This window comes from Anas platyrhynchos, chromosome 1, assembly GCF_047663525.1.
Source record: "Anas platyrhynchos isolate ZD024472 breed Pekin duck chromosome 1, IASCAAS_PekinDuck_T2T, whole genome shotgun sequence".
Lineage (NCBI taxonomy): Eukaryota > Metazoa > Chordata > Aves > Anseriformes > Anatidae > Anas > Anas platyrhynchos.
Window position 1 is genome coordinate 197,671,677 of NC_092587.1, and position 12,487 is coordinate 197,684,163.

Genomic DNA, 12,487 nt, shown 5'->3' on the forward strand with positions numbered 1-12,487 from the left:
TCTTTCATTTTTCTCCCATTCCTGGAGCACTTCTAGAGTGCCACTTCTAATTCTTTTTCAGCTTGAATTAATCTTTTCTGAAGATGAGACAGTAGGATGGTACTGAAGTTTCTTGTAGTATTATATAAATAGTCTATTCTCTTTACAGGGAAAACCTTGGCGATTCATTACCTAAAATCATTTATCACATCTTCCTCCTCTTCCTTTGCTGTTTCTAACTGATAATCTCCCTGTTGATGATAATGTGCATGAGCTTCCTTTCTATACTATTTATTTATTTATTTATGTATTCTTTTCTTTTCTTAGATGTCATCTGGGTCTTTTGACTGCCCCATATATTAAGAATGCCACACATCATTGTGTCATGAACAAATTTAATTAGCAGACTAACTTTCAGTTTAGATGAATACTACTTTGATATTTCTTTCAATATGTCTTGCAAAGATGAGTGCAACCCATATTTTGACAGCTTGTTCTTTGCCTCTATGCTTCCTAATATCTAGGACACAGCCTTCTTTGTTGAAGATTTTTCTTTTTTTGCATTTTGTATATGTGCCTTTCTTATTTGCTACCATCTTTCTTGACTGATTGACAATCCATTTCGGAATAAACTCTTCCAACAAGATTTCCTCCTCTTATTAGGGACATGTTCTTGACATAGTATAATCTTCTGACCACAAAGAAATTTCAGATGCCATTGAATTATGAGAAAGTAGTCTTCTTCCAGTTCTTTGCTTAACTAGTTTCAAAGCAAAGTCTTATATTGCGGACATTGTTTGTTCATTCCTATATATAATAGAAGCCAAATCAAGATCAACTGAAATGAAATCCAGAAAGAAAACTTCTGTTATAATGTCCTAATTTTCTTTCAAAATTAAAGCAACAGTTCCTCTGAGCATTTCTCTTGTGATTTCCTGGGAAACTGTTGGTTGTCATCTCCAAGACTAATAAAGCTGTAATTGCAGTAACATCTGATCTCTTTCTGGAAACAAAACAAAACAAAACTAAACAACAATAACAACAAAAATCTTCCTAATCACACTTTTTCCATAGTGTTTACTATCCTAATAAAAGGAGAGACATCTCTGCCCTCCTTAAGATCCAAACCTACAGTAGCACAAGTTCTTCCATTTTGTTTCACAGGCACTACACAAGATATCACTTCAAATCTCTGCTGAAACTTAACAAAATCCTTATTCTAACCACTTTGGGAGCCTGACTACAATCTTGCCATATTAATTTTTGCTTCATCTCAGATATCTAGTCTCTCTGACCTATGATGCTCCTTTTCCTATTGCAGTAGCAGCTTCACTTATCCTAAGATAAAACAAAGAAATATCACATTTCCTCAAATATTTTTTTCACTCTTACTTTGAAGTTTTTGTTTGTTTATTTTGATTTTAAATAGGTTGCAATGGCTTTGTCCCAGATGTTTCTCTTCTGAGGTATGGGAAACATATTATTTCCATGAATACCTTTATGTAGTTGATTTTCCCTGAACTGTCTTCATTTAATCAATTCATTAGTCACCTCTTTATTATCTTGTCCTATCAACTTCTTTCTTGATGGACCTGAAAAAATGTACCTATAATCAACTGCACTTTAGCACTGTTAAACATCTTCTGTGGGCTGACTGTCATCATGGGGATAAAATGTTTCCTGACAAATGACATTTTTGAGAAACTGTAGAAATAAAAATGTCAAAAAGTCTGGACCATATATGAAGAATTTCTGATTAAGACATTAAAAATGGTTCCAGGTCAGAACAGTTAAATTTCTGAGGTAAATTTTCAAGTGTACTAAAGATACAATACAGAGTTTGTGAAAGGTCAGCTGGAAACTAGTGCAAGGACAAACAGGGCCTTCAACTTGAATGTTTTAAGTGAGGTCGGAAATACATTTTATGGTGCTCCACTATCCAATGGGAAGCAAGTGTCAATGAAGTTGATAATGTACAAGACAAGAAAGACTTTGAAAAAATCGTTTCTTCTACCAAAATATTTGTGCCTGTAAGATAATCACTATATTTTGCTATATATTTAAAAATACGATCAGACAGGTTTGTTTCTCACACATCCAGCAATTGTTTTTTTTTTCATTTTCAATAGCAGTAAAGAAAGTTTGGAAACTAAACCAGAGATTTCCATTTGTGCTATAATAAAAGTCTAAAGCCATTTAGACATACTCAGAAAACTCACAAGAAAAAAACGAAGGATCCAGCTCTGACAGCTACCTCCTATTCATCTCTCATTAATAAGATATAAGTAGGTGTGTTCATTGTCTCAGTGGTAAAGAAAATGGATAAAAGATTTGTACAGAAAACAAGGAAGAAAGCAAAGGTGAGGGAAGCTGGGTTGCAGGCCTTGGTTTCAGGGAAGCCACAGAATGAAGTTCAGCTAGAAAAGAAGACTTCATCCTCAATTACACCAGTACACTAGAATTATTGTCCTCTACAGGTGATTTAATGACACAAACTGGGCTAATGAAAGACTATTCAACAGCCAAATGAGCTGTTCATTTGTTCACCACAGGTGATACTTTTTTAATAGCCCAGAAGCATATCTGCTCAGAGAACTAAACTAGCAGAAAACTCATACGTTTTTTATGAGTACAATGACAAACAAGAGAAGCGGCAAGAGTGAAACCACTGTTTTCAGATACAGTTATTCATTAGATTGGCTTAATCTCCTGCCAAATCACACATGACAATGAAACTGTGAGACACAATTCAATATTGTAAACCAATGCAACTGAAGAAAGCTACCTGGAAGGACTGTTATTTCAAAGGTGAAAGTCAACAATATTCATATAAACTGGGCTATGGGGAAGATCTCACATCTGGAATGCTAGCTGGGAAGAAGACAGTAGCACTTTCAAGAAAACTGTGGCAATACCAAGTGAAACAACAGTGTCAAATTGATGTCTTCAGAGCATACATGCTGGGGTTTTCATTCCTTACTCTGACAATAGTTTTCCATTTCCACTCCATGGACATGGACATGGACATGGACATGGACATGGACATGGACATGGACATGGACATGGACATGGGGAGGGGAGGGGAGGGGAGGGGAGGGGAGGGGAGGCGAGGCGAGGCGAGGCGAGGCGAGGCGAGGCGAGGCGAGGCGAGGCGAGGAGAGGCGAGGCGAGGCGAGGCGAGGCGAGGCGAGGCGAGGCGAGGCGAGGCGAGGCGAGGCGAGGCGAGGCGAGGAGAGGAGAGGAGAGGAGAGGAGAGGAGAGGAGAGGAGAGGAGAGGAGAGGAGAGGAGAGGAGAGGAGAGGAGAGGAGAGGAGAGGAGAGGAGAGGAGAGGAGAGGAGAGGAGAGGAGAGGAGAGGAGAGGAGAGGAGAGGAGAAAGAAAGAAAGAAAGAAAGAAAGAAAGAAAGAAAGAAAGAAAGAAAGAAAGAAAGAAAGAAAGAAAGAAAGAAAGAAAGAAAGAAAGAAAGAAAGAAAGAAAGAAAGAAAAGAAAGAAAGAAAGAAAGAAAGAAAGAAAGAAAGAAAGAAAGAAAGAAAGAAAGAAAGAAAGAAAGAAAGAAAGAAAGAAAAAGAAAGAAAGAAAAGAAAGAAAGAAAGAAAGAAAGAAAGAAAGAAAGAAAGAAAGAAAGAAAGAAAGAAAGAAAGAAAGAAAGAAAGAAAGAAAGAAAGAGAAAGAAAGAAAGAAAGAAAGAAAGAAAGAAAGAAAGAAAGAAAGAAAGAAAGAAAGAAAGAAAGAAAGAAAGAAAGAAAGAAAGAAAGAAAGAAAGAAAGAAAGAAAGAAAGAAAGAAAGAAAGAAAGAAAGAAAACTTGTTAAGCTGCGAAGAAATCTGTTTAACAGGGATGAACGAATGGATGACACTGAAAGAACAGACTTGGATTTGACAATACAGGAATGCTTTATGTTCAGGATACTGCTACTCACCAGCAAAGCTTCTCTGATTTTGTACTCCTCTAAAGACAACTTATGCAAACATGAGTGTACAGACACTTGAATCCTGAAGTAATTGTATAATGACAATTTGAAATCTGATCACCTAATGCTGTAATTTCTAGCCTATCCTTGTTTCTGTGGTGCTAAAATGTTTATTTGCTAAAGCTTTGCCTGGGATTTTTCACAAGTGAGTCCCACTGATGTGAAAAACTTCTGCATTCTTCGTTGGTAACTCAGTGCTCAAAGATCAGTCTGTTAATCGACAGGCAGCCTGGACTTTCTAAGGGTTATGTAAGTCATTTGAAAGTGTAAAATTGAAGCAGATGTACCAGCTTGAGGATAGAGCTACATGGGAAGAGGAACAATCCTATTTGATTTGGAATTTCCCTGTACTTGTGTGTTGTTTAGGAGCTTTAATATGAAATGGCATACTACAAAATGAGCTTATTTGTCAGTTGAATGCTGTAACACATACTTAGATTCCTTAGGTAGTCTTCCCAAGGTGTGGTGGTTTTACTCAGGTGGGCAGCCAAGCTCCACCACAACCGCTCTCTCACTCCCCCTCTCCTCAGAAGGAGGGGGAGAAAATACAACACAGAGAACTCGAGGTTTGAGATGAGAAAGGTTTAATTAAAGGGAAAGGGAATGGGAAGGAGAAACAGATACAAAAGAAACAATCAGTCCGCGCGGAAGCACAGAGAGAGAGAAAAAAATTACTCTCTACTTCCCATCAGCGAGCGGTGTTCGGCCACGTCCTGGGAAGCAGGGCCTCAAACGCGTAGTGGTTGTTCAGGAGGAACAGCCCCCTCCCCCACGAGAGCCCCCCCTTTTATTGCTGAGTGTGACATCAGGTGTTATGGAATATCCCTTTGGTTGGTTTAGGTCAGCTGCCCCGGCAATGTCCCCTCCCCATCACTTGCCCACCCCCAGCCTGCTGGCTCTTGGGGGCTTAGGAGTCCTGATGCTGTGCCAGCACTACGCAGCAATAGACACAACACTGGAGTGATATCAGTGCTGTTCCAGCTACGAGTGCAGAGCACAGCACTGTGCGGGCTGCTGCAGGGAAAAGGTGACTCCAGCTCAGACAGACCCAACACACAAGGAAAAAAAAATGCAAACAATAAAGAGAATATTCTAGTTCAGAGATCCTTAGGCCCTTCTTGTATGAGCAGCAGTTTTAATTATATTATAACAAAGTTCCTGTTTTGGTTTTCTTTATGACAGATTCACTTAAGACAGATGACAGAAAGATAATCCCTCATTCAAAGAGCTGCCAAAAAAAATATATATATATTTATATACATATATATATATATCACCTACCAGAAAGAAGTTTAAGGGTAAAATTTAACTTTTATTGAGATAAGAATTAATTTTATTTTGCCTATTAAAAATACCAGTTTCTGGAGTAACCCCTGTTTTGCTTCATGTCTTTATCCTTGGAAATCTGTCCTCCAGTGCAAAGAACTACAAAATTCCTTGCACTTTCTCCTTTTCTGGTTTGAGGTTAACTCCCTGCTTTTCCTGTTTAAAACCAGATATTTCTTACATTTTCCTGTGTTTGAAATAAAACACTGATGAAAGTAATGGGAAAATTGTGAGGAGAGTTTCTGGAATCTCTATCACTATTTGAAACTGAAGAGCTCAGGAGCTGAAGCTAATTGCATCTCTTGTGAAGAGTTTAACCAATTATGCATATTTCACTGTGGCTACGCAATATGCTATTGTCATTGTAACATGTGGGAAGCCTCAGGAGCCAAGACTGTAGGGGCTTTATCTCTTCTTTTCAATAACTCAGAAGAACAGAGAATCTAAATTGAGTGCTTTATCTAATTGTAACTCAGAGAGTGAATTCATATAATGTCATCTGCTAAAGGCCACCTATTTTCTTAAGTAGGGAAGGGAGCAGTGGAAGTGAGATGGGAATGTATAGTCAACCAAAACGCACATTAACAAAGTCTGAATCTATTATTATAAAGATATTGTAAATGTAAAAGTTCTGGATTATAGTTGTGCTTTTTGTTGTTGTTGTTGTTTTGTTTTGTTTTTCTTTATGTACAATATATACATTAGTGCCATATCCTTCAACAATTATATTGCAGTAAGGATCAAGCCTTGTGTCCCAGTTTTCACATACTATCCTATAACTCTTTGGTGGACAATGAGCTGGCAGTTCTTTTCTTCATATAAGCAGGAGACGCACAAATAAATGAAAGTGCTCAAAACCATCCCATGTACTTTTATCTATCTAAAGACTGAACAGCTATAAAAACATTATTTTCCACTCTTAGTTTCCTTAACCCCTTCAGTGGTTTTCAGTTTTAATGCACAGCCTTTCAAGAAGTTCAAAATATATATCACCTTCTTCCATAAAATATTGAGTTTATTTTTCCTAGCTAGTGTCTGTATTTAAGCTGGATCTATATCTCTCCCTGAAATTTTCTCATTTAAAAGAAAACCAGTGAAGATAAATAGTTTAATAGAATGTTTGTTCCCTGGAAGAAGTATGACCCTGGTAAGTAATTGTGAGTGCCCTATAAACTGAGGCATCACACCAAGCAGAAGCTGTGCATAGCCAGATCCCCCCTGGATGGGGGGATCTTCAGGGGATATCTTGACAAGGAGAGCTGAGTACTAAGATGCCTCATGAGACCCAAGTATTTATATATTGCTGGCATTGCCAAACCTCTTCTTCAGTGCTGTAGAAGTCAAACTAGCCTAGAACCTCAAGATTCAGCAGTGAAATCCCAGAAGCACTTCAGACAGCTGAGTTATTGATGGTAATCACTAGCCTAAACCCTGTAGGATTCATTCCATTTATTTTCCTTACAAGTCAAACTCACAGATTACTCAATCCACATTTAACTGTCTATGAGGCTTTGCGCAATTATGATCCTCCTGTTTTACAAAATGGCTAGCTGTTGGGACTATTAAATTCTTTATCTGAAGAAACCTGAGCTAACATTTCCAGATTCTGCTTGTTAGAGATGTCTGACTTTTAACATGATACTTAAATATGTATAGCTCCAGGTAATAAATTAAGTTGAGTGATGAACAGCCTGAAAGTTATGACTTAAGAAATGCTGAGCATCCACCTTGTGAACATAGGCTAGATTTTTCTCAGTCCTATTTGGGATGCAACTCCGCCTTTAGTTTACTTTAAACATCTGCTTTAGCTGCACTGTGCAGAAACTTTTTCAGTTATGTGAATATAAATCTCTGCAACAAAAACTTGATCTGTTCAAAACAAAATAAAACCAAAGAGCTATCAAAGCTCACTTTAAAGGTAATGAGGAATTGACTTTTTTATTCTGGATTTTCAGAAAAATCAGAAGTGATTGGAAACCTGCAGTTTTTAGAAATCTTCAGCCATGAAAGCATTAACTTGTTCTGGGAGAAATGGTATTGCTATCCACGACTCCCCAGTCCAATATTTTCCCTCAAAAGCCCTCACTCAATACCTACTTTAACTGACATGTCCAAAAGTTAGTCACCCTATACTTCTGTTATAAGTGCTTCTACATGGCAGTTTCTTCTAATCTAATAGGTGAACATGGTAAACCTGAAAAACTCCCTTTTCTGTCGGTGCCTGCAGTTCAGCATGCATACACCTCAGCATTTTTGCCATATCATGATGGATCATACTGTAACAAGCCTTCAGTGTTCACAGATTGCCACAATTCAATAAAGTTCAAAGGGACTGTCTGCTCAGCACTACTGCTACATGTGGGCAACTGCTGTGTTGTGAGACTTGCTGAAATTCCCTGCTGATTCAAGATCTAAGAGTTGAATTCCAGAAACATGGGCCATAGTTCATGGATTTCATGGACATACAAATCTATGACCTCTTGCTTCAAAGAGCACCACAGTAAGGCTGCTAGTGAGGGTTTCTTGATGGAACGTTTCTTCCCTGATGGAAGATGCTTCCCAGCCAGACATGAGAATATTTTTTTGCTCATCTCTTCTAGGCTGAAGCAGCTTGAAGGAAGTACTCCTCATTGCTTGAGGATGTATTTTTCTTCTACTTAATTAAACAGCATCATGGTTGCTGAGACAATAACTTTCTTTAAAATAACAGTGTTTATGTTCTTTTACCCTTCTCTGCACCTTCCAAGTCACATCTATCCATGTGATATTTCAGAGTGAATTTGTATTTCAATGTTGCCAACATTTATGGCTTCACGTCTTCCTAAACTAGCAATGTGATTATAAATGTCTACCTCCTGGTATTTATTATTAATATGAATATAATGAAGTGGGTGATTAAGCAGTCACTGGTTACTCCTGTAATCACCAGACCAGCCCCCTAAGGAAACTGGGTTCAATAATATGTCACTAGAATGATAAAATCTTAATGAGTCATCAATGAGATGCAGAAATGTGAGGCTCAGCAGAGTTCAAGTCCTGTTTATCATAAAAATGAAAGGAGATGAGGCTGAGTGTAGAAGAGAAATAGCATGAATTAGAAAGATAAATCCTCTGATAGTGGGATTTGCATTACCTCTCTTGGATCTTTGACAAATAACACCTGGTGAGGATCTGCCCCTCATCATTAGCAAGGTAGCTACAAAATCTTTATTTTCATATATAGTCCTATTTCCACACACTCAGCTCCTGCTTGACATCTGCATTAATTCAGAGTATCTCAGAGATAGGACTACCTCCTCCACACCTGCCCCTCTAAGCTCACGTCCCCATCTTCCTTTCACAGAGACTTTCTGTGATAGGAAGTGATTTACAGAAAAAGAGTTTCCAAACCCTTTGGCATCTTGTATCTGCTTATGCAAGCATGTCCTGATTAATTCAAAATTCTTCTTGTTCTAATAATCCTTTCATTTCAAAGCTTCTTTGTAGTTCCTTCACTATCTTTTGTTGGCATGCAAACGAGCAACCTCAGGTATGGATGTTTAACTTTTTTTGTTCTCCTTTTTTCCAAATCTTACGAGTTTGGGAAGCTGTGATATGCTCTGGCTTTTTCTTCCCTGAATGTATTCTTCATGCCATTAATAATTCATATTCTTAAGAAAGGAGGGAGAAAAAAAATTGCTCAAAGCCCTGTTAGACATAAAGAAGTGACAATGCTTCCGGAAGAATGACTGCAGGTCAAGTTCAGGCTTGGGAAAAACGGCTGCAACTCTATTGAACTACTTCCAGATTATTCATAACATCAAAGCAATATGTCAACTGCTCAATAATGTATCCTCCTCCAACCTTCAATTAACCTTTTTATTCTTAAGCATTTAGCTTGGTAAGTCACGCAAATGAATTTATTGAGAAGGTAATAAACAGTGAGTCACAAGAATCATGAGCTGGGTGATTAGATATTTAGTTATATGGTTTATTATTTATTAAACGGGATTTTGATGAACTATTGAAGCTTTAACGTTAGTCTTATTTTTTTTTTTTTTTTAAGTATCGTTGAGAATTTTTTCTAAGTGCAGGGATAATTTTCTAGGAGCTGCATATGACGTGATCTAAGGCACATATATTTTCATTAGTAATCTGATATTTCAGTACTTCATGTCCTTGAGGTACAGCTGTTACTCTATAAGCAAGTAATTGATGCAAAAATAAAAACAGAGAGAGCAATTTAGGTACCTAAACCTAGATACCTAGCACTTTCTCAGACACCTTCAGATGTCCAAAGCATCAATACAAGACTGGTTAACATGACACAAGACCTACAGGACATACAAATCATTCTGCAAGTCACATAAGGAATCCCAGAGTCTCTGCAGCATTATGTATCTGTGTTTACATCTGTTACATGCTCCCACATAGTCAAGTGACCACATTTAGCTAGTTACCTGATAAAGCCTGATGCACAGTAACTCTGTGTTTGTGTATGTGTATTCTTTCCTCAGATGGATGGTATTTCAGCTTAATTAATGGGCAAAGTCCATCTGCATGAAAACTTCCCAGAGGTCAGCTGAAATATGGTAAGGTTACCCTTTATAGGTAGGAACAGGGAGAAGTCAATAACTGAAGTAGAACTTCAAATCTAACCTACTATTACTCATTAACCTAAGTCTGGCATATGTCTTCATTTTGCCAAACAAACAAACAAAAAGTGTCATTAATGACCAAGGCTAGCACTAACATATGGTGTCCTTACATAGAATAAGCATTCAGTCATACAGAACTTGCTTGTTGTTTTAAGTGACACTGTTATGGATTTGTTTTTTGTATTGCAAAGATAGCTCAGAGCAGAAACAAATCTGCTTTTGTTTCATGATGTCAGACAGTGGATTTTAGAGGTCCAAAGTGCCTGTGTGAACTTCTAGATTCCTTCAATTTTTTCAATTTTTCCACATGCTTTAGTATACAGATGGTCTTGAAAAGTGATATATATACATAATACACCTATACTTATAACCTATATCATACCTATAATATATGTATGTATATATATTATTTTTTTTTCCTGATGGGATCAAGAAACTGCCTGACCTATAATTTTTGAATAAAGATGACTGTGCAATTTCCTTGTAAAAATTGCATGTCTACTTAAAAATAAATAAATAAATAAATAAATAAATAAATAATTGGGAAAATAAGTAGTTACTCTTTCTTCCTCACTGTTGATCAATCATGAATTATGCACATATCCCTCATGGGTCCAGTGTACTATGTTTTTTCTTAAGCAGTAGCTCAATATTTTCTACCACTCTGATAAATCTTTCAAAAAGGAAAGGGTAAGTCCCGTTTCTTGAGCCACTGTTCAGGGACACTGACTTGTATGGTTTGTTGAACAGCTTGGTTTTACATTGCACAGCTGAAAGTCTGACATCCAAGTCTTTACAGTCCACCAAGGTCACAGGAATATCAGAGCTGTGAAGTGTGCTTTCAGTTTCTTGGATGCTAGGAAATGGCTTGAAATTCAGCCACAACATTTCTTCTCTGGTAGAGTCAGATTTTTTTTCTGATGTTTTTTATCTTTTTCTTTATAGAGGTGTAAGATAATAATGGTGTTCCAAGGAGCCAATATTTCTTTCCTTAAGGAGAATTAGGGGTCAGGTACTTCTATAATGTTCACAATATCTATGATAAAAGCTGTTCAGTGAAAAGTAACCCAGGGCTTTCTGTTCAGGACCAAATGTATTTTAGACATCTTTTCTGTATATGTTGTAAAAAAGATTGTGTAGAACTGTTGAAGAAATTATGCAGATTATGGGTTAACTAAATAATGCTTAAGAGAAAAATAGTATGGTTTCTTTCAAAATGAGTGGTTGCAACCAAACCATGAACACTGACATATTTTTCCCACTGCTATAAACTGCAACTTCCATTGTAAGTGAAATAACTAAGTAACCATGTTAAATACACGTCTAAAATAAATTTTCTCTCTTCATATTGAAAATCCCACTGTTCTGTAATTTATTTTATGCTCTAAGCAAGTTTACTACAGAGAGATTATTTGTAGGGTATTCAAAGCAAATGGAATTCAAATGCAAAATCATGAGCATTTATGGCAGACAGAACTAGAAGGTTCACACAATTTCCACCAGAGAGCAAAGATGAATCTTGTTCCCCATGCATATATCAAAACATCACAAAGAACAGTCACAAAGAACACTTGGCTGATATAGTTCATGAAAACTCTTTAACAAATACAAATTACTAATGTAAAAACTTTATTTAAAAGTTGCAGAGGCCATAAAATGCCTTATGCACTTCAAAATATTCAAGTGCAAGTATCAAAAATAAATAAATAAGTAAATCAATGTCAGAACTAAAATCCCTCTCCTGGAGGAGAGAGACCTGGAGGTCTTTAAAAGATGTTTAGATGTTGAACTTAGTGATATGGTTTAGTGGAGGACTTGTTAATGTTAGGTCAGAGGTTGGACTCGATGATCTTGAGGTCTCTTCCAACCTAGACAATTCTGTGATTCTGTGATACCCAAAAATTAGACCATGTATCTGAGAGCATTGTCCAAATGCTTCTTGAACAGCAGGCTTAGTGCCATGACCACTGCCCTGGGGAGTCTGTTCCAGTGCCCACCACCTCTTGGTGAAGAACCTTATCCTAACACTCAGCCCGACCCTTCCCTTTTCCAGCTCCATGGCATTCCCTTGGGTCCTGTTGCTGTCCCCAGAGAGCAGAGCTCAGCGCCTGCCCCTCCACTCCCCTCGTGAGGGAGCTGCAGGCCGCCATGAGTCCTCCCCTCAGCCTTCTCTAAACTGAAGTGTATCATGTGCATTTGACAAACTATTCTGTCACTTTTGCTGATATCTGTTATTCTTTTGTCTTGGAGCTCATTTCGTATTTTTATATCCAGCTGGGGAAAAGCTTGACATACTCACACCTTCCCAATATGTTACATGGCTGCTTGTTAGTACACAGTAGGAAACTGATCATAAAGAATCCCAGATCTACTCTAGGTTCTCAAAGAGATGCATGCTGTGCACAGCCTGAGGGACTGAATTGTCCAACCTGATGTAGTTATCCTAAAAATCAAGATGGAAAAGAAGATAAATTGGGGTCTGACATATTGGCACATTGGCTCTGCATCCTTGGTGTGACTGTGCTAACTCTCTGTTATACCATTTTAATTTTGCTAGCTTCCTACTAAACCCAG